Raw genomic sequence first — 21,794 nt, 5'->3', positions numbered from 1 at the left:
CTTAAGCCCATCTTGGTTGACTGTTTCCCAGAGAATCCACCTGATGCAGAGAGTGTGTGTGAAATAGCCAACATGTGAATACCAACTTTAACTCTTCCAAAGTCTTTTCCTGTATATAATCTTATTTGGTTCCCAGAACTATTAGTAAGGTTTCCTTGAGATCTTTCATCAACAAAGAAATCCTTCCTTTTTAAATTAATAACAATACTCTGCAAGTATCTGTGGCCACACACAGCTATGAAGGATAAGCAGCATTGTTTATTCATCTATCCAACAAATATGGAGTCACTTCTATGCACCCAATGACAAGATTCTTTGCTTGACCAAACATGAGTCAGGTTCCTGAACCTTCTCCTACACCCCATCTGTGTACTTCCTTGTAAAATCCAGTCTCAGCAAGACTTCTGCTGAGTCAATTTAACTAGAACCTCCCACTCTTGATATCTGATCAACATCCATCATCTCCCAGGCAGTGTCCCATCACCCTGGCCCATCTTCAGTAAGAATGCTGTTAGCTTTGGTTAGCCAAAATGTCCCTGATCCCTGATGTCTCCTCTAAGTAATTTTCCATCCACTGACTCCCACACTATTCTTTGGATATAAATTTCCACTTGCCTGTGGGGTATTTGAAGTTGAATCCAATCTCTCTTCCCCACTGCAAAATCCTACCCAAGTGGTCCCTACTGCATTGGTACTGAATAAAGCCTACCTTACCATCTTTAACAAGGGTTATGAATATTTTTTCTTTAACACCACTTCCGTGCTAGACTCTCTTGGGGATATAGCAGTGATTAAGTCAGTCGGTCCCTTCCCTTATGGGATTTAAATCAATTTTAAAATCATAATTGTGATAAGAGATACACAGGAAAAGATCAAGGTGTTATGGGGATAGGGGACATTCTAGGGAACCTAACTTTGGTCATCTTTGGTAAGTTTCCCTAAGACCTATCACTGAAGCTTGGTTCAGAAGGAGGAAGTGGACATCATTTGGTTAAGGGTGGTTAAGCTAGTACTGGGGGCAGATTGGTGCCACTGAGTAGATAGGGAAGAGGGAAAAGTTCCCAAGCAAGAAGCAAGTGGGAGCATTTAGAGAACTGAATAAGGACCAGAATATGTCAGAAGTAGAGAGAAAAATGAGTGAGAAGCATCAGATAAGACTAGAGAGGCAGACAGAATCGGTTCCCAAGCTCCCGCTTATGCATTCCTGTAAAATAATTTGGGAAACTATGTACCCAGTCACACACAACACGCTAATTCACGTCTAAATCATTTTGAATTTAAACAGTTTCAAAGGATTTGATTTCTGGCATATTGTAAATATTGACATCTTAAAATAAAGGAATAATGTAATTCAAAGAAAATACCAAAGCTATTGATACCCAATACCATCCACTGGAAAAAATAGATAGATAGATAGATAGATAGATAGATAGATAGATAGATAAACAAGTTGATCTTCAACACTTAGAAACTTTATACCATTCTTTTTTCTCTCTGAAATCGTATTTCCATTCCACCTTCCCCACAAAATATCTTCACATAAAATACCTTCATACTTGAAATTTTTTACTGATGTCATTTCATCCTTCAAGGTAAAATTTTTCCTTCTGGATTAAGTTGTTACTACAAGTATTATTAGTATATACTTTACCAAAAGCAACATAAATGTATTGTAAATTTTAAATATATTTTTAAAATTAGAAATTATTTTGTTAATTGAATGGATGAGGATTTTTCATTTCATTTCATGTTTTGGTGGGTAATTATTTACTGCTATAATGAGATTGGGTTTGGTACCAATTCTAATATGTTTTTTGGGAACTCTGGGAATCTTTATTCATATATATAAATAGACAGTATTGGAGCATAATTTGCTATAAAATGTCACTCAACTCTTTGAACTTCTTCCACTTTACATGCCAAAACCACACAGTAGCATATCTCCAAGTACTATTTCTGTGATCCATCAGCTGACAACTCAATTAGATCTTCTCCAATTCTGTTGAAAGCAAAGAAATGGAAATCATCCTGAATTGTGAAGAGATTTGCTACCTATCATTAGAAATACCAATTTCTCAATTTCTGGGAATATATCAAAAAAGCTCTGCCAATGGGGTGTCTTGGTCGCTCAGTCAGTTAAACAACTGATTTCAGCTCAGGTCATGATCCCAGGGTCCTGGTATTGAGCCCCACATAGGGTTCCATGCTGAGCATGGAGACTGCTTGAGATTCTCTCTCTCTCCCTCTGTCCCTCTCCCCCCACTCACACTGCTTGCTCTCTCTCTCTCAAAAAAAAAAAAAAAAAGGCTTTGCCCAAACTGATCAAATACCTATGAGTTATACCTCTTACTCTTGCATTAAGAGGCATCTTCTTTAGCATAATACACTCTTACCATGTTGGGAAAACTAAGATATTGTTAATTATATTCAGTAATGTTAACATACTTTCAATAAATTGAGTTAAATCTATAGCTTGTAGGTTTTTTTAAAAAGGTATTAATAGAGACACCTGGGTTGGCTCAGTCAGTTAAGCATCAGATCATAAACTCATGGTTCTGTGGAATCAAGCCCCGCATAGGGCTCTGCGCTGACAGCACACAGCCTGCTTGTGATTCTCTCTCTCTCCCTCTCTTTCTGTCCCTCCCCCACTCCCTTTCTCTTTCAAAATAAATAAACATTAAAAAATAATAATAAAAAGGTATTAACAAAAGTATATTGAAAAAACACATCAATAACCTAATTAGCAACATTATCCCTTGTTGTCAAATCAATAACCAGACAGAATTCTGACTCCATTTTTCGTTTCAAATAACCCTGCCATGTGAATTCCCATTGTAAATATTTAGACAGATAAGGCATAGAGTCCTGCCTTAGTCTGTTATCTGGATATGAGAGACACATAGACAGCATCTACTCCAGGAGCCAATATGGCTTTTGGTGTGATTCTTATTAACCCGAAAATGAATTATATTCATTGTACTATGCAAGTGTATGACATTTATTGAAAACTTGTAGAAATAGTCATTTGCAATAAAACATTTACATAATTGTTATTGACATCTGTTTATATTCAATTAGAATTGTTTAATGATTCAGCTGATGGCATAGCTACAGAATATGATCAAATAGAAAATCTTAGATCCAGTTTTTTTATGGTGGGAAAGTAAAATGGATGAGAGTCAGCTAGAGCAACCATTATCAGCTACATGCAAAATGCTGCAGTGGATCCTTGTGGATCAAGAGCAGGATAATTTTTGGTTACCTCAATCCAATTTAATTCACTCACAAAATACAGCTGGCTTTCACAGTATGGTGTCAGTATCATGTACAAAATAAGCCATGGTCTATGTCCTAGGAAACCTTATATTTTTACTGATGAAACAATGCATATTCTTACCCATATGACATATAAAAGCTAAAAAAAAAAAAAGGTACAGAATACATTCCTTCAAAACACAAAAGGGGAAACTGCGAACTGGTGTAGTCAGAACATGTTTCAAGGATCTTGCATGGAAGGATAGCACAGATGGAAAGCCAACATTCCAGATAGAGGGAAGAGTATAAGGAAAGACTCAGAGGTGATTCAAGGATCAGAAAAGAAGCCAACCAGAGTAGCATGGTGGCTTTGAACTGGGGAACAATGTAAGAAAAAACTCGGACTGTAAAGAGCCTGAAAGGAACCCATAAAGACTGAGGCTGGATTTTATAGGTAATGGAGAGGCTGTTGCACAAGGAAAGAACACAAAATAGCTTATGGAAATGGGGGAGTAAAAGAAGAGAGAGCAAAGACTACTAAGAACGTACTGCAATAAGGCAGGTATCAGGTGGTAACAGTGATGGTAGGGATAATGGTACTAAAGGGCACTAAACTCTAACTTGACTTCTAGTCCCAGCTCTGCACTAACTGGCTTAATGATCTTGAATGAGACACTTGCCTTTGAAGCTTTGTTTCTTCCACTCTAAGGATCCCTTGGGATTAAATAAAGCATCTCTGAAGGCAACAGCACTCCAGTAAGTATGGACCAAATAGACAGAGAACTATGACCCTCCCTTCCATTCTGGCTTCAATCAAATCAGATATAATAGCAGTAGTAGTTGTTGTCGTTGCCGTTGTAGTAGTCGTAGCAGCAGGAGTAATATGAGGGCTTCTAGGTATCATTTGCAGAGAAGTTTATGCTACTTTGGAAGTTTTCAAAAAGCTGAATTACAGGAGCCTCCTTCAAATTCATAAAATTCTGAGATGCTATGGAGGAGAGCAGCTTTATGAGAGAAGAGTTAGTGGGACTTGCTGACAGCACAGAGAAGTAAAGAGTGAGGAATTCCAAAGAAGACAGAATGGCTAGAAAACATGAAACAATAATGAGCATAGGAGCAGGAATTGGTTCTTAGGAGAAAATGTTGAGTTTTCCTTAGAGTTTGAAGGAATAAACTAGTATGAAAGTTTGTGTTTTCTCTTCATTGTTTTCTGAGCCTTTCAAAAATAGGTCTGCAACATCCCAAAAGAGAATAATTGCACTCAAACATAATTTAACATATGATCTATGATACCTTTATCATTAATTAGAAATCGTATCCATAAAATCTCCAATTAAAGATAACTTTAAAAATTTTTTTTGTTAATTTTTCAAAAGGCAAAATGTTTTTGTTCAGTGATATAGGCATTTGCAGCAAACCTTTAGGGCTTAAATTATTGGCTTGAATTCTCTGTTTCCCACATGTATACCAAGCCACAAACTCAAGAGGTATTTTTCTCCTAAGGTATTTCTCTTAACATAAAAGGAATATTAATTTGATATATCATCTTTCAAAATGGTATCTTCGCCCTGGGTTGTCCATACGAGATTCTTGATGGTATATTTGAGAATGCTTTGAACGAGTGAAACTATAATCCTTCCATATGTAAAGTCAGCATGTACTTTAAATTTTCTCTCACAATTACAGTATCACATGCAACTGGGAACAGAAGCTACAGGGAACAGAGTGTAATGGATCGTGATGACTGTTTTAGAACAGCTTGAACCTCCTTATAGCCTACGAGACGGCTACGTGAGCTGAATTCAGAAGTGCTGAAAATGACTTTTACTGCACACTACACTGTTTCAGGGGCAAATTTGCTTTTTTATGCCTTAGAACCATAGGACTCTCAAGTAAAAGTTCTTGTGCCAATGAAAAGAAGGCTATCCCCCATGTCCTTCCATTATGAGTATTTCTTCTTAATACAAAGCACACAGATAATCACACATGGAATGATTTCCAGACTACCAATACATTTTGTTCCAATTGCTTTTGCCACTAATGCAACCAATTGCCTCCTTCTCTCATTTTAATGTGTTATGGTTCTTGTCTCTGGTGAATGGAAGCAGCACTACCACAGCAAACCCGCTGGATTTTCACGTTTTGAGGCAAAAGAGAGGTCAATGAGAGAGTTTTTAACTAATTGTCTCCATCTTCTCAATTTAACATACTTCTGTTTGAAGTAATTCTAACAAGAACAGAAATGAGGGAAGGAGAGAAATGTACCACACTTCCATTATATTCTAGCTTTTAATATCCTCAAGGAGTAATGCCTCTGTCCTATCTCCTTGGAAGAAACTCTCATCGAGTACAGGGCCACTTTTGCGGAGATTAAATTTTTCAAGCCGTGCTCAGCTTCAGCAGATTCTTAGTGAACAGAAGCCTCTCACAGCCTGGAAAATCATGTCCCTCCAGCGGGGCTGGGAAGATATCCTTCCATCCCCTACCGAGAGACTACAAGTGACTGTATTTGGGGAAGACTGATGACCAAGGAAACTTGCCATTTTGTAATGTTCTGCCACTGAGGTGATCTCCCCATCCCTAACCTCCGACTGGAACCAGACATGCTTCAGTGGAACCTTTCATTAGGAGAAAATGCTATTATTGATATGGCACCTTGGTTGCTTGAGAATCATGACACAGAGAAATATAGCTACCCATCAAGCACATGAGTCCATTATGTGGTCCCTAGGAAAACCCCAGAAAACTCTCTTTGTTACTCCCATTTCTCTTCATTCAAATCCTCCCGGGCAGAACCCTCACACTCCCATTTTCTTTCCCCTGTGTTGTGACTCTCCCAACCATTTCTGATAGAAAGACTCAAGCAGACATTTACTGGTGCAGAACGAGCAGGCCAGCCCTCTCTGCAGTGCACCTCATTGCATTGGGAGTGTGCTCCCCATGACTCAGAATGAATCAGACAGAGAGTGAAAAAACAACAGCCCCAAAAGGCAGCTTCAGAACTACATGGCGGCCTGTGATCTGGAGAAGGAAGGCTGCACTGCTGATCACAGTTACCCCAGAACCAGCTGTCCCGCCTGCTGCATTCTTCAAAGAACAGGAAGAACATGGTGCAGACTTGTCTTCCCAAGGAAATCAAAACATTCTCTTGTTTAAACACACTGTGGCGGAATACAACATTTCTCTCTGATCTCCCAAGCTATGTTGTATCAAAATCAGAGCTACAGGTCAAAATCTTCTTTGCATGCTCATTTTTTAACTGCCTCAATTTTCTGCCCTTTGTATGAAAACTTTATATATGCTTAAATACAGAATATAAGATAAGTGTTTGTATTTCAAAATATTGGGTTTGGGGTTGTGCCTGCTTTCTTTTTCATTATTTCTAACTGAAATACAGGAAGCCCCTCAGTAAAACTAGCTGCTTAGATGTAGCAGCAGCCAATTTATGCTGACCTAGACCTATTCTTTCTACTTGCTACTGGAACTTTCCTTTGTTCCATCCTCCCCTCTTCCTTCCTCACGTTGTTCTCACTGCTGCCTGAACCCTCACCCACCTTCTCATTCCCACCATGCCTCATTTCATGCCTCACTTTTGACCTTACTCCACACCTACAGAGTTATGAATGTTATAACAGGAGGACAAGCTGTCAAGGCAAGACCAGGGAGCTCAGGGCAAGCAAAACTTCTCTGAACACTCCTTGATTTTACCACATCCCAGTGCAATCTCAGAGAGAAAAGAGAAAACCCCAACCTTTGCAGCTCCTCCTCGCCTAGCCCCTTGGACCCTTGCCTCAAAGCTGGCTGGAATAAGATGGCTTCCCACCCCCAGAGGCCCCACCCTGTGCACCCTGGCACAATGTAAACCCCTTGGAAAAGGACAGGAGTAACACCAGTTAAATTGAGATTAAGGTCTTGCCATCTGGCAGAATGAAGCCTCAAAATACAAATTTACTTCAATTAGTTTTCTCACACACCTGAGTTTATGGCCTGAGAATCATACCCGGTGCACTAGAAAGAGAAGAATGCTAAATTAAAAAAAAAAATTTTTTTTAATGTTTTATTTATTTTTGAGACAGAGAGAAACAGGGCATGATCAGGAGAGGGGCAGAGAGAGTAGGAGACACAGAATCTGAAGCAGGCTCCAGGCTCTAAGCTGTCAGCACAGAGCCCGACGGCGGGGCTCGAACTCACGAACTGCGAGATCGTGACCTGAGCCGAAGTTGGATGCTCAACCGACTGAGCCACCCAGGTGCCCCAAGAATGCTTTCTTAACATAAGAGGAATTACTCTAATAGCCAACAAAATAACTTACAGCAAGAAAATAGAGGCATTCTCATTCAAACTAAAGATCAAAACAAGAAAATATACTACTATCATTCTTCTGTTGAACTCAATTTGAAAAGGAAAGAAATTGGGGCGCCTGGGTGGTTCACTGGGTTTAAGCGTCCAACTTCGGCTCAGGTCATGATCTGGTGGTCTGTGAGTTCGACCCTGCATTGGGCTCTATGCTGACAGCTCAGAGCCTGGAGCCTGTGTCGGATACTGTGTCTCCCTCTCTCTCTGCCCCTTCCCCCTCATGCTCTGTCTCTCTGTCTCTCTCAAGAATAAATAAACATAAAAAAAAATTTTTTTAAGGAAAGAAATTGAGAGCAAAAATAGCAATTTAACTACTGGAAATAAGGACACAAGACCATCGTTACTTGTAGCCCATATGAGAATCAACTGAAAAGCTCTTACATTTTTTTTTTTTTGGCAAATAATCAGATAAATTTAAATAAGATAAATAAACACTTTCAAAGTCTTGCCTACACAGCATCAATACCAAGAAGATATAATGGGAAAAAAACCAAGTCTATGCAAAACAACAGTATAAACTATAAAATACCTAAGAATAAAACTAACCAAAAAGAGTGTGATTGATATGAAAAAAAATTAGAATTTTGTTGAAAGATATAAAAGATTTACATAAAAGGAGAGACATTTTACATATAAGAACAGAAACATCAAATACTACTAATGGTAATAAATGGCATCATTTATTAAGAGGCATAGAATAATGGGAGTTAGTAATTCTTAGTTATTTTAATTAACGAGCACCTACTAACATGTCAAGGACCATTCAAGGTGTTTTACATCCTGTTTTCACTTCATTTCATCTTTCCAAACAATGTGTCAAGTATCACTATTCCCATGTTACAGATAATGTATGTCATATTACAAAATATGTACTTTCGGGGAACCTGGGTGGCTCAGTCAGTTGGGCATCTGACTTCGACTCAGGTCATGATCTCACAGCTTGTGGGTTCGAGCCCCACGTTGGGCTCTGTGCTGACAGCTCAGAGCCTGGAGCCTGCTTCAGATTCTGTGTCTCCCTCTCTTTCTCTGCCCCTCCCCCTCTCATGCTATGTCCCTCTCTCTCTCTCTCTCTCTCTCAAAAAATAAACGTTAAAAAATTTTTTTCAAAAATATGTACTTTAACCACTTTTAAAAAATGTTAATGTTTATTTTTGAGAGAGAGAGAGAGAGAGAGAGAGCATGAGCAGGGGAGGGGCAGAGAAAGAGGGAGACACAGACTCTGAAGCAGGATCCAGGTTCTGAGCTGTCAGTACAGAGCCCGATGCAGGGCTTGAACTCACAAACCATGAGATCATGACCTGAGCCAAAGTTGGACGCTCAACCCAGGTGCCCCTAACCATTTGATATATTATAGCTATGACAATTTAGCTTTAATGAAATGCCTACATAAATTCCCTGGAATTTTTTTAACATGATAAATTACTCTGAATTTTTTTTGAAAAAAGGTGTGAAGGAAAAGCCAAAAATTTCAAAGAGTAACGCCAAAGAAGAGTGAAGAGAGAAATTTTCAAAGAAACAGACCCTACAAGTTTTTAATATTTGGTCAAGGAAGCATCACAAACCAGTGGAAAAATCAATGGTTATATTTTAAATGACACTAAGAATACTGACTAGTCCAGGGGGAAGAAAAAGATCCCTTGCTTCGTGTCACACATCACACTAAGTTCCACAAGTTTTAAAGAATTAATTTAAAAATACACACACATCAACATCATAAACTAGAAGAAACTATACAGGGATAGACTGAGCATAAAAGCAAAAGAAATTATAATGAAAAAGTTCAACAAATTTAACTGTATAATATAAATTTCTATACTTTATGAATAAAACATGAAAGTAAAAACACTGGGGGAAATATTTGCAATGAATATGACAAAGGGTTAATGTATTAGCATTTAAAGAAATTCTATTGGTTGATTTTTTTTAAAGACAAAAATCTCAATAGAAATATGAGCAAAGAGTATAAATAGGCAATTTGCAAAAGAATTATTCAGATTTTCTATTTCTACTTATGTTAGAAACAGATGTCAGTTTGGTACATTGTGTTTACTATGAATTATATTATTTCATTTATTTTTTAATTCATGGGAATGCATTTTCACAATATTCTCTTATATTCTTTTTATGTCTATAGGATCCAAAGTGACGTCCCATTTTTAATTCCTGATATTGATAATTTGTCGCTTCTCTCTTTTTCTTGGTCAATCTTTCTGGCACAGACCAACTTTCATTTACGTTGATCTTTTCTACTGTATGTTTGTTCTATTCCATTAATTTCTGCCTTTAACTTTATTATATCTTTCTTTTTCCTTTGTTTGGGTTTACTTTGCTGTCCTTCTTCCAACTTCCTGAGGTGGATGTTTAGATCATTGATTTTCACCTTTTCTTGTCTTCTAACATATGCATTATGGATTATAATTTCCTTCTAACCAAGGCTGCATTCCTAAACATATAAAGTAATTATAGTGATTTGCCTAACTATGAAGGTAAACTCAGTTAACTAAGTGAATTATTTTTTTAAAAGCAATGATAATGGGAAGATGGTGGCAAAGGAGATAAAACATTTGGTTGAAGACAAAAATGGCAAGAGTACAGACTGGCCATAAAAGAGCCATGATTTCAGGAAAACAAATAAGAAGATAATGAGAAAATTTCTCCTAAATGTGTCTTTATTTCTCCATTAAGGAAAGTGGTCTCACAGCAGATGCTCCATCCTCTTTTACCTGAACGCATGTTCATTTCTCCCAAAGCAGTGAGGTTACCATACATGATCCTTGAGGTAGCAGGCATTAGAAGAATAGGTTGTAAAATCATTGACCAGAGTTCAATAATTGAGGAAAAGAGAGGAGCATTCCTTTTTTTTTTATTTTATTTTTTTTATTTTTTATTTTTTTCAATATATGAAATTTATTGTCAAATTGGTTTCCATACAACACCCAGTGCTCATCCCAAAAGGTGCGAGAGGAGCATTCCTACTGATACACTGAAAATTTTTACTGTAATTAATAAAGTACAGAGGAATAGAGAAAGACCATAATAACTGAAAGAGGTTCAAATCTACCAGTAAAACTATCTATTGGTTGGAACAGCACTCTATCAAGCCACACACACACACACACATACACACACACACACACACACACACACACCACATGCACACACGCATACACACATGCACACAAGCATGCACACCACAAAGTTTTCAATAAAAGGGAAACACTAAACTTGAAACTATAATGTCAGAGTTCTCTCTACTTTCTCAAGCTGTCTGATAATAGAGTACCCCAAGGCTCCTTCCTGCCTCTGCTTCTCTTCTTGATTTATATTCCTGCCCTAGATGAGCTTATCCAGTCTCCTGGCTTTAAATTCATTTCCTGAATGTATATCTCATTCAGAATTCTCTCCCAAACTCCACACTTGTATACATAAGTGTATAAAATAGATATTTCCAATTTAGGATATCCACAACTGAATTCATCTCCTCTAAAATCTGCTCTATATGCAGCCTTTTTCATCCCAGCTAATGGAAATGCTATCGTTTTTCTTTTCATTTAAAGTAATTTTAGGCTCAAAGAGAATTTGCAAAAATAGTATAGAGTTCCTGAGAACCCTTTCCCAGCTTGCCCCCAAAATAACATCTTACATAACCATAGTATAATTACAACAACCAGGGAATTACGATCAGTGTGATACTATTAAATACAAGTAAGTACAGACTTAGTTGTATTTCACCAGTTTTAACATGCATGCTTCTTCCTCTTTGGTACATTGTTCTGTGAGATGTTATCACATGTTTAGATTTTTGTAACCAGCAGTAGATACAATCAGTATTTACAGCTGTTCCATTACCCCAAAGAAATTCCCTCATGCTACCCATTTACAGCCATGCCCTCCTCATTCCATCCCTAACCCCTGGCAACCATGGATACCTTCCCTTTGCTATAATTTTATCATATCAAGAATATTATATAAATGGAATCATATCGTGTGTAACCTTTTGAGATTGGCTGTCTCACTTAGCATAATAGAACACCCTTGACATCATCCCTCCAAGTTGTCACATGCATCTTCCTCTTTTTCTTTTTTCTGCAGAGCAACACTCACTTATATAGAAATGCTACAGCTTGTTTACTCATTCACTTATTGAAGGATAAGACATTTGGATTATTTGCAATTTTTTCTCATTACAAATAAATTGTTATGGATATCCATGTACAGGTTTCAATCAAGGTAAGTTTTCATTTCTCTAGGACAAACATCTAGATGTGGGATTACTAGGTTACATGATAAGTGGATACTTAACTTCAGAAGAAACTAAACTGTTCTCCACAGGGCCATGCCATCTTGTACTCCTGCGAACGACGTGTGAGACCCAGCTGCTTCACATCCTCACCAGCATGTGCCATTGTCTGTATTTTTTATTCTAGGCATTCTAAGAGATGCATTGGTGGCTTTAAGGTGCATTTCCCTAGTGGTTAATGATGTTAAGCATCTTACCATGTGCTTATTTGCCATTTTTATGGGAGTATCTGTTCACATCTTTTTCTCATTTTCAAACTTGTTTTCCTATTGTTAACTTTAAATTGTGTGCGTGTGTGTGTGTATACACATAAATATATATCCCATGGGATACTTAATTTACAAATAATTTTCCCATACTGTCACTTTATTTTTATTCTCTAGATGGTGTCTTTCACAGAGCAAAATTTTTAATTTTGATGAAGTCCAATATATTTAAATTTTATATTACGAATCACGCCTTTGGTGTCATGAACTCTCTGCCTACCCATAGGTCATGAAGATTTTCTCCTATGTTTTCTTCTAAAAGTTTGTCATTTTATACTTAGATCTATGGTAAATTTTGAGTTAATTTCCATATATGAGATACATTATCTTTACAGTTACTCAGACCAAACATTTTGAAGTTCCCTTTGACTTCTCTCTCTGACACTCCATATCAGAACCAAGTTCCGTGGATTCCCTCTTCTCGCCAGTTCCACATCTGGCCCAACCGTCTGTTATCTTTCATCAGATTACTGCACAAGTCTCTTAATTAATTTCCATTTTCTTTCCTTGTCCTGTATAGTCTATCTTCAATACAGCAACAAAAATGACCTTTTTAAAGCATAAGAGAAGTCAAGTCCCTCTTCTGCTAAAACTCCTCCAGCAGTTACTATTTCTCTACACGATCTGTTCCCTCCCTTCCTTCTCTGACCACATATCCCGAAACTTCACCATTCGATACCTCCACTCCTTTCTCATTGGCTTCCTTATGCTATTTTGACCATGTCACGCATACTCCCGTATTTATACGGCCGTTCCCTTGTTTGAAATGCTCCTTTATTAGCTAGCCACAAGCTTGCTTGGGATTCTCTCTCCCCTCTCTCTCTGCCCCTCCTCTGTGCTCTTTCTCACTCAAAATAAATAAATAAACATTAAAAAAAGAAGAAGATGTGGTATATACATACAATGGAATAATATTCAGCCATAAAAAAGAATGAAATCTTGCCATTTGCAATGACATGGATGGAGCTAAAGAATATTAAGCTAAGTGAAGCAAGTCAGTCAGAGAAAGACAAATACCATATTATTTCACTCTTTGTGGAATTTAAGAAACAAATGAGCAAAGGGAGGGGCGGGGGGGAAGGGAGAGAAAAAGACACCAACCAAGAAAAAGACTCTTAACTATAGGGAACAAACTGATGGTTACCAGAGGGGAGATGGGTGGGGGATGGGTGAAATAGGTGAAGGGAATTAAGGAGTGTACTCGTAATGTATACTGAGTGATATAAGATTGCTGAATCACTATATTGTACACCTGAAACCAATATATCACTGTATGTTAACTATATTGGGATTCAAATTTAAAAATAAAACAAAACTTTATCAATATCACCTTTGCAATGAGGTCTATCCTGATCAGTCTAAAATTTCCACCTGCTACTGGACACTGCGAGCACTCCCAATCGCCCTTACCTTGCTGTACTTCTGTACATTTCCACAGCACTTATCATCTCCTAATGTATCTCCTAACTTACCTATTTATAATATCTATTGTCTGATTGTCTATCACTACCCTGCTAGAAAACAGCCTCTGTGCAGACAGAGCTCCTTGTTTTGTTCAGACACACCCCATACACTTAGAACTGCCTAGCAATAATATGCACTCAAGAAGGCTTTTTGTTTTTAAGTGATAGAATAATAGCATTTCTTAAATCAGTGATTCTCAAAGTATGGTCTGCTATCCCTTGGCAGTTCCCAATTCCTTTCAAGGAATCCACAAGGTCAAATTATTTTCATAATAATATTAAGATGATAAGTGCATTTTCCACTGGATTGACCTTTGTGTTGATGGCACAAAAGCAATGTGGGTCAAACTGCTGGCACCTTAGCACCAATCAAAGCAGTAGCACCAAACTATTCTTTTAGTCATTGAATTCTTCACTGCCATGTGCTTGCAGTTAAAAAATAAGCCAGTGTCACATAAAGCACGCCCTGATAAAGCACTAAAAATCGTTAGTTCTCAACTCCTGAGTACACTCCTTTTTAGTGTACTTTTTAACGTTTTTAACATTTATTCATTTTTAAGAGAGAGAGAGAGAGCATGTGAGTGAGTGGGGGAGGGGCAGAGAAAGGGAAACACACAATCTGAAGCAGACTCCAGGCTCTGAGCTGTCAGCAGAGAGATTGACATGGGACTCAAACTCACGGACCGTGAGATCATGACCTGAACCAAAGTCAGACGCTCAGCTGACTGAGGAACCCAGGCGCCCCTGGACTAGACACTTTTCTGATAGAACACCATGTGGTCTTAAAAAAAACACTGGCAAAATATGGTTATTCATATTTGGGTATTAATGGACATCGTCACTTCCCATTCTAGTTACTTTAGGAAAAGAACACAGTAATTGTTGCCAATTACAAACTCTAACCTTTCAATATAAATTAGAATATTGGAAACTCATAACCTGCACCATGTGCATGTAAGCTTCCCAATACTTAGATTTTCCTGATCTAACTTCTAATATGGTGAATGTAAAGAGACATAACCCAAATAAACAAAAGCTTTTTTAATTTTTCAATAATTTTTAAGAGTTTAAGTGGTCCTGAAAACAAATTTTGAGAAGAGATGATTTGTCTCAATCACTGTGTGACCCTCCTTGCTTTTCACAACCCTAGCTGCTTCCATGAATATGTTACATGGCAGAACTCACACAGCTCTGAACTTCTGAATGAAGAAGCCTCATAAGAATTATAAACTATTCATTTTTGCTGTACAGCTATGGGTCGCTTTTTTGGCAAGTCACCTATAGCTAAGATCATTGCTTGGTGGCAATGAGAAATCTTGGTGACTAGGAGAGAACAAGGATTTGCCACAAGACTCACCATCCCATAATGAACCTTTGAGGTTTCCAAGGCCAGACATCAACTGAAATTTCATGGTTTTCCTACAAATTCTCAAAGGAATTACAAGTACTATTTGATTTACTGGATAGTGTAAATATTGCACACGAAGAAATGCTTTTTGTGTTTGGGATTCACTTCACAATATAATCCCCTAACCCTGGAAATAAAGTTGGACATAGGAACTGAATTATAAAAGAATAGATATATTTACTCACCAGCTTTCACAAACTTATTGGAACTGGGTGCTAGGAGAACAAAATATTCAGGAGAAATTTTCTCTTCTGCAAGTAAACATAAATATTAGCTATTTTTTTTTCCTGAAGGGTGTTGTAATCCAAGAGCCACTGAAAACTTCTGTCATAATTTCACACAAATTCTGGTTTCAAAAAACATTTTGCTAATTGATATTAAATCAGTTTGTATTATATTTTAGGAGATTTTTCATCATCAAGCTAATTTCTCAAAAATTTTTCCTGATGCATTTTCTCATTTTCATTTTCTTGCCAGTTCTGAGTAAGTGTTTTAGTCAGAACTCCTTCTACAGCACGTGCTAGAAACCTATGTCAAACTAAACTGAAGAGGAAGAGAGAGAAGAGGAAAAGGAATTAGCTCACAGAAAAACAGAAGGCCCAGAGTTAAGATAGCTGAGAAGAAGGGGGATCCTGGGCTTTTCTCATCTCTCAAACACAGCTGTACTGAGGTCAGATTACTTGGAACCCCCAGGAAATAGATCTGTGGAGAGACAGAAGGATCTCCACAGATGGAGGGAAATAGCTTGGCAGGTGGGAAATGTATGGATGTGAATTGGGGGAGAGAAAAATGGCCAAGCCACAGAGAGGAAGGGAATCCTTTCTGTGGAGAGACAACAGGGAGAGAAAGAGAAGAGCTGAGAAGGTACAGCATCAAGTTAGCACAAGAGGAAAACCTCTCTGGACCACAGATTGGGGTGTGAGAAGTACTGAATGTCCCAGTTATTTTTTGCAAACAGGTTCTGGAGCTCAAACTCTGAGGTTTTGGAAGTGTGTGACTTTCTCTGGAGTGGAGTTGTTGCCTATGCTCCTGGGGAGGAGAGAGCTGGCCGAGAGTGCAGAGCATGATGTAGAGATCTCCAGGGTGCACTGGTCCTCTTCCTGGAATACTTTTGGGAGAGTGCTTATTGCCTCCCCAGCGACAAAAGACGCTGCAGGTACTAGTCAAAGGCCTTTCATCACCAGGGTAGAGAGGCTCTACTCCAGAGGAGGGGAGCAGATCTGTGCCATGCAGCGTCCTTTAATACTTTGCGTTTTGAATCCCAGCTGTGTGCGCAAGATGGTTGTGGTGCAGGATAAGCTGACTGCCCTCACTATACCGTGAGGGCTGCTTGTGAATAACGGGGATTGGGATCCCCAGCCAGGACAAGAGATTGGAGTGGCGCCATTTTCCCCCCAACACCAACAAGGTGGGACTTCATAGAGCAACACAGAAGCCCCCAGTGGAGGCGGGACCCACTTAGACCAAATCCCACCACTCTGTGCCCAGCAACTGCTTATTTACTGAGGCAAGAATGAGTCAGTGCCAATGCAGCTGGCCTTTCTCCAGACTAGCATAACCACTACCCGCCAAGCAACCAACAGACAACTTTTTTTTCCTGCTTCTTCTTTTTTAATTTCGAAATGAGACTCATAGTTTCTGATTTGTTTTTTGTCATTTCTATACATATATATATATATATATATATATGCATATATACAGCTATATATATACATACATATGCATTTTATTCTTTTCTTTTTCCTTCTTTTCTCTTTTCTTCTGCTTTTTTTTATCCTTTTTCTTTTCTTTTTCTTTGGAATCGGCCTTATAGTTTTTTTAATTCTCTGTGTGTTTGCTTTTTGTTCCCTTTCCTTTTCTGTTTTTATAGGATCAGGCTTCCTCCACCCCCACTTTTTTTTTTTCTCAGAGTTACTTCAACAAACAAATCAAAGCATACCTAGTTAAAGGTCCAAACATTCCACCACTGCAAGCAAGGGGAAGCTCTGCAGAGGACTGACAAATGGGAAAGAGCAACCAAAACGCAACAGCAGAGTGCACACAGCATACCCCAGAAATAATTCCTGGAGTCCCAGGCCCTGGACAGTGTATGACCCCTTTTTAATATAGTAGTACTCTCAGGCGCAAGACACATAACAAGCTTTTAAAACACACAAAAGACAGAAACTTAGCCAAAAAAGACATGATGGAGGAATTCTCTCCAAAGGAAAGGTCAAGAAGAAATTACAGCCAGGGATTATACCTGCTCAAAACAGATATAAGCAATATATCTGAGAAAGAATTTAGAACAACAGTCATAAGATTACTAGCTGGAATTGAAGAAAGCATAGAAGACACGAGAGAAACCCTTGTTGCAGGGATTAAAGACCTAAGAACCAGTCAGAATGAATTTAAAAATGCTACCATTGAGATGCAAAATAAACTAGATACAGTGACAATGAGGACTGAAGAAGCAGAGCAGAGAATAGGTGAAATAGAAGACAAAATCATGGAGAATAATGAAGCTGAAAAAGAGAGGGAAAGGAAGTTACTAGATCATGAAGGGAGACTTAGAGAACTAAGCGATTCCATGAAACGAAACAATACCCATATCATAGGAGTCCCAGAAGAAGAGCAAGAAAAGTGGGTGGAAGGTTTATTTGAACCAATTATAGCTAAGAACTTCCCTAATCTGAGGGAGGAAACAGACATCCAAGTCCAAGAGGCACAGGGAACTCTCTTCAAAATCAACAAAAACAGGTCAACACCATGACATATCACAGTGAAACTTGCAAAATACAAAGATAAAGAGAGAATTCTGAAAGCAACTAGACCAGAGGTCCTTAACCTACAACTGTAGACACATATGGGTAGTAGCAGACCTGTCCACTGAAACTTGGCAGGCCAGAAGGGAGTGGCAGGAAATATTCAATGTGTTGAACAGGAAAAATATGCAGCCAAGAATCCTTTATCCAGCAAGGCTGCCATTCAGAATAGAAGGAGAGCTAAGGACTTTCCCAGACAAACAAAAACTAAAGGAGTTTGTGACCACTAAACCAGCCCTGCAAAAAATTTTCAGGGGGACTCTCTGAGTGGAGGGAAAAAAAAAGAAGACCAAAGACTTCAAAGATTACAAAGGACCAGAAAACATCACCATAAACACCAAATCTACAACTAACACAATGGCAGTAAAGTCATATCTTTTGATAATTGCTCTGAATGTAAATAGACTAAATGCCCTAAGCAAAGGACATAGGATATCAGAATGGATTAAAAAAACAAACAAACAAACAAGATTCATCTATAGGCTGCCTACAAGAGACTCATTTTAGGCCTCAGGACACCTGCAGATTGAAAGTGAGGGGATGGAGAACCATCTATCATGCTAACGAAGGTCAAAAGAAAGAGAGAGTACCGTACTTACATTAAACAAACTAGATTTTAAAATAAAGAAAGTAATAAGCGATAAAGAAGGACATTATATCCTATCCACTAAGAAGATCTAACAATTGTAAATATTTATGCACCCAACTTGAAAGAACTCAAACATACAAAGCAATTGATCAAAAACATAAAGAAACTCATTGATAATAATACCATAATAGTAGGAGACTTTAGTACTCCACTTACAACAATGGACACATCATCTAAACATAAAATCAACAAGGAAACAATGGCTTTGAGTGACACATTGGACCATATAGACTTAACAGCTATATTTAGAACACTTCATCTTAAAACAGCAGAATACACATTCTCCTCAAGTGCACATGAAACATTCTCCAGAATAGATCACATACTGGGTCACAAATCAGCCTTCAACAGGTCAAGATCATACCATGCATATATTCAGATCACAATACTATAAAACTTGAAATCAACCGCCAGAAAAAATTTGGAAAGCCTTCAAATACGTGTAAGTTAAATAACATCCTACTAAAGAATGAATGGGTTAGCCAGAAAATTAAAGAAGAAATTAAAAAATACATGAAAGTAAATGAATAGAAAACACGACAGTCCAAACCCTTTGGGATGCAGCAGAAAATCCCAAGAGGAAAGTACATTGCAATTCAGGCCTATCTCAATAAGCAAGAAAGGCCCCAATACACAACCTAAACTTACTCCTAAGAGAGTGGAAAAAGGAGAAGCAAATAAAGCCTAAAGCCAAGCAAAAGAAGAGAAATAATAAAGATTAGAGCAGAAATACACAATATAGAAAAAAACAGTGGAAAGATCAATGAAACTAAAAGCTACTTTTTGAGAGAATAAAAAAAAATTGACAAATACCTAACCAGACTTCTCAAAAAGACAAGAGAGAGGACCCAAATAGATAAAATCAGGAATGAAATAGGAGAGATCACAATCAACACCACAGAAATACAAACAATTACTAGAGAATACTATGAAAAATTATATGCCAACAAACTGGACAATCTAGAAGAAATGGACAAATTCCTAGATACTCACACACTATCAAAACTCAAACAGGAAGAAATAGAAAATTTGAACAGGCCCATAACCAGCAAAGAAATTGAATCAGTTATCAAAAATCTCCCAAAGAATAAGAGTCCTGAGCCAATTGGCTTCCCAGGGGAATTATACCAGACACTTAAAGAACAGTTAATGGTTCCAAAAAACAGAAGCGGAAGGAAAGCTTCCAAACTCATTCTATGAAGCCAGCATTACTTTGATTCCAAAATCAGACAAATATCCCACCAGAAAAGAGAATTACAGGCCAATATCCTTGATGAAACTGGATGCAAAAATTCTCAACAAAACACTAGCAAATCGAATTCAACAGGACATTGAAAGAATTATTCACCATGATCAAGTGAGATTTACTGCTGGGCTGCAGAGTTGGTTCAATATTCACAAATCAGTCAATATGATAAACCACATTAATAAAATGAAGGATAAGAACCATATGATCCTTTCAATATACACAGAAAAGCATTTGACAAAATACAGCATCCTTTCTTGATAAAAACCCTCAAGAAAGTAGGGATGAGAAAGAACATATCTCAACATCATAAAAGTCATATATGAAAGGCCCACAGCTAATATCATCCTCAATGGGGAAAAACTGAGAGCTATCCCCTTTAAGGTCAGTAACACAACAGAGATGTGCATTCTCACCACTGTTGTTCAACATAGTGTTGGAAGTCCTAGCTCAGAAATCAAACAACAAAACGAAATAAAACCCATCCAAATTGGCAAAGAAGAAGTCAAACTTTCACTCTTTGCAGATGACATGATAGTCAACATGGAAAACCTGAAAGACTCCACCAAAAAACTGCTAGAACTGATATGTGAATTCAGCAAAGTCATGGGATATAAAATCACTATACAGAAATAGGTTGCATTTCTATACACCAATAATGAAGCAAGAAAGAGAAATCAAGGAATCGATCCCATTTATAATTGCATCAAAACCCATAAAGTATCTAGGAATAAACCTAACCAAAAAGGTAAAAGATCTCTATGCTGAAAACTATGGAAAGAAATTGAAGAAGACACAAAGAGATGGAAAAATATTCCATGCTCATTGATTGGAAGAACAAATATTATTAAAATGTTGATACAACCCAAAGCAATTTACGTATTCCATGCAATCCCTAAGAAAACAACACCAGCATTCCTCACAGAGCTAGAACAAACAATCCTAAAATTTGTATGGAACCAGAAAAGACCTTGAATAACCAAAGTAATTTTGAAAAAAGAAAATCAAAGCTGAAGGCATCACAATTCCAGACTTCAAGCTGCATTACAAAGCATAATCATTGAGACAATCTGGTACTAACACAAAAATAGACACATAGATCCATGAAATAGAATAGCAAACGCAGAAATGGACCCACAAACGTATGGCCAACTGATCTTCAACAAAGCAGGAAAGAGTATCCAATGGAAAAAAGACAGTCTTTTCAGCAAATGGTGCTGGGGAAACTGAACAGCAACATGCAAAAAAATGAACCTGGATCACTTTCTCACACCATACACAAAAATAAATTCAAGATGGATAAAAGACCTAAATGTGGGACAGGAAATCATCAAAATCCTAGAGGAGAACACAGGCAACAACCTCTTTAACCTTGGCTGCAGCAGTTTCTTATTAAACATGTCTCAGAAGGCAAGGGAAACAAAAGCAAAAATGAACTATTGGGGCATCATCAAAATAAAAAGCTTTTGCACGGCAAAGGAAACAGTCAACAAAACTAAAAGGCAACTAACAGAATGGGAAAAGATATTTGCAAATGACATATCGGATAAAGGTTTAGTATCCAAAATCTATAAAGAACTTCTCAAACTCAACACCAAAAAAACAAATAATCCAGTGAAGAAATGGGCAAAAGACATGACTATGCTTTTCCAAAGAAGACATCCAGATGGTTAACAGACACATGAAAAGATGCTTAGCATCACTCATCATCAGGGAAATACAAATCAAAACCCAATGAGATATTACCTCACACCTGTCAGAAAGGCTAAAATTAACAACACAAGAAACTACAGATGTTGAGGAAGATGTAGAGAAAAGGGAACCCTATTGCACTGTTGATGGGAATGTAAACTGGTGCAGCCACTCCTCAAAAAGGTAAAAACAGAACTACCCTATAACCCAGCAATTGTACTACTAGGTATCTACTCCAAGGATAGAAAAGTGCTAATTTGAAGGGGCACATGTACTCCAATGTTTACAGCAGCCCTATTGACAATAGCCAAAGAATAGAAAGAGCCCAAATGTCCATCGGCTGATGAATGAATAA

General features: G+C 37.8%; 1 long non-coding RNA gene across 1 annotated transcript in view; it reads right to left on the bottom strand.

The window, feature by feature from the left end:
• Positions 1 to 1,808: 1,808 nt before the first annotated feature.
• LOC106974833 (uncharacterized) overlaps positions 1,809 to 21,794 on the bottom strand; it is a 45,228-nt gene continuing 25,242 nt past the window's right edge. The window contains exons 4-5 of the long non-coding RNA XR_003414088.2: positions 15,234 to 15,299; positions 1,809 to 1,999 (exon numbers count right to left, since the gene is read on the bottom strand). This is a non-coding gene — a long non-coding RNA (uncharacterized LOC106974833). The remainder of the gene's footprint in view (positions 2,000 to 15,233; positions 15,300 to 21,794) is intronic.

This window comes from Acinonyx jubatus, chromosome A1 (genome assembly GCF_027475565.1).
Source record: "Acinonyx jubatus isolate Ajub_Pintada_27869175 chromosome A1, VMU_Ajub_asm_v1.0, whole genome shotgun sequence".
NCBI classification, from domain to species: Eukaryota; Metazoa; Chordata; class Mammalia; order Carnivora; family Felidae; genus Acinonyx; species Acinonyx jubatus.
This window is presented reverse-complemented; position numbering and strand designations above follow the sequence as displayed.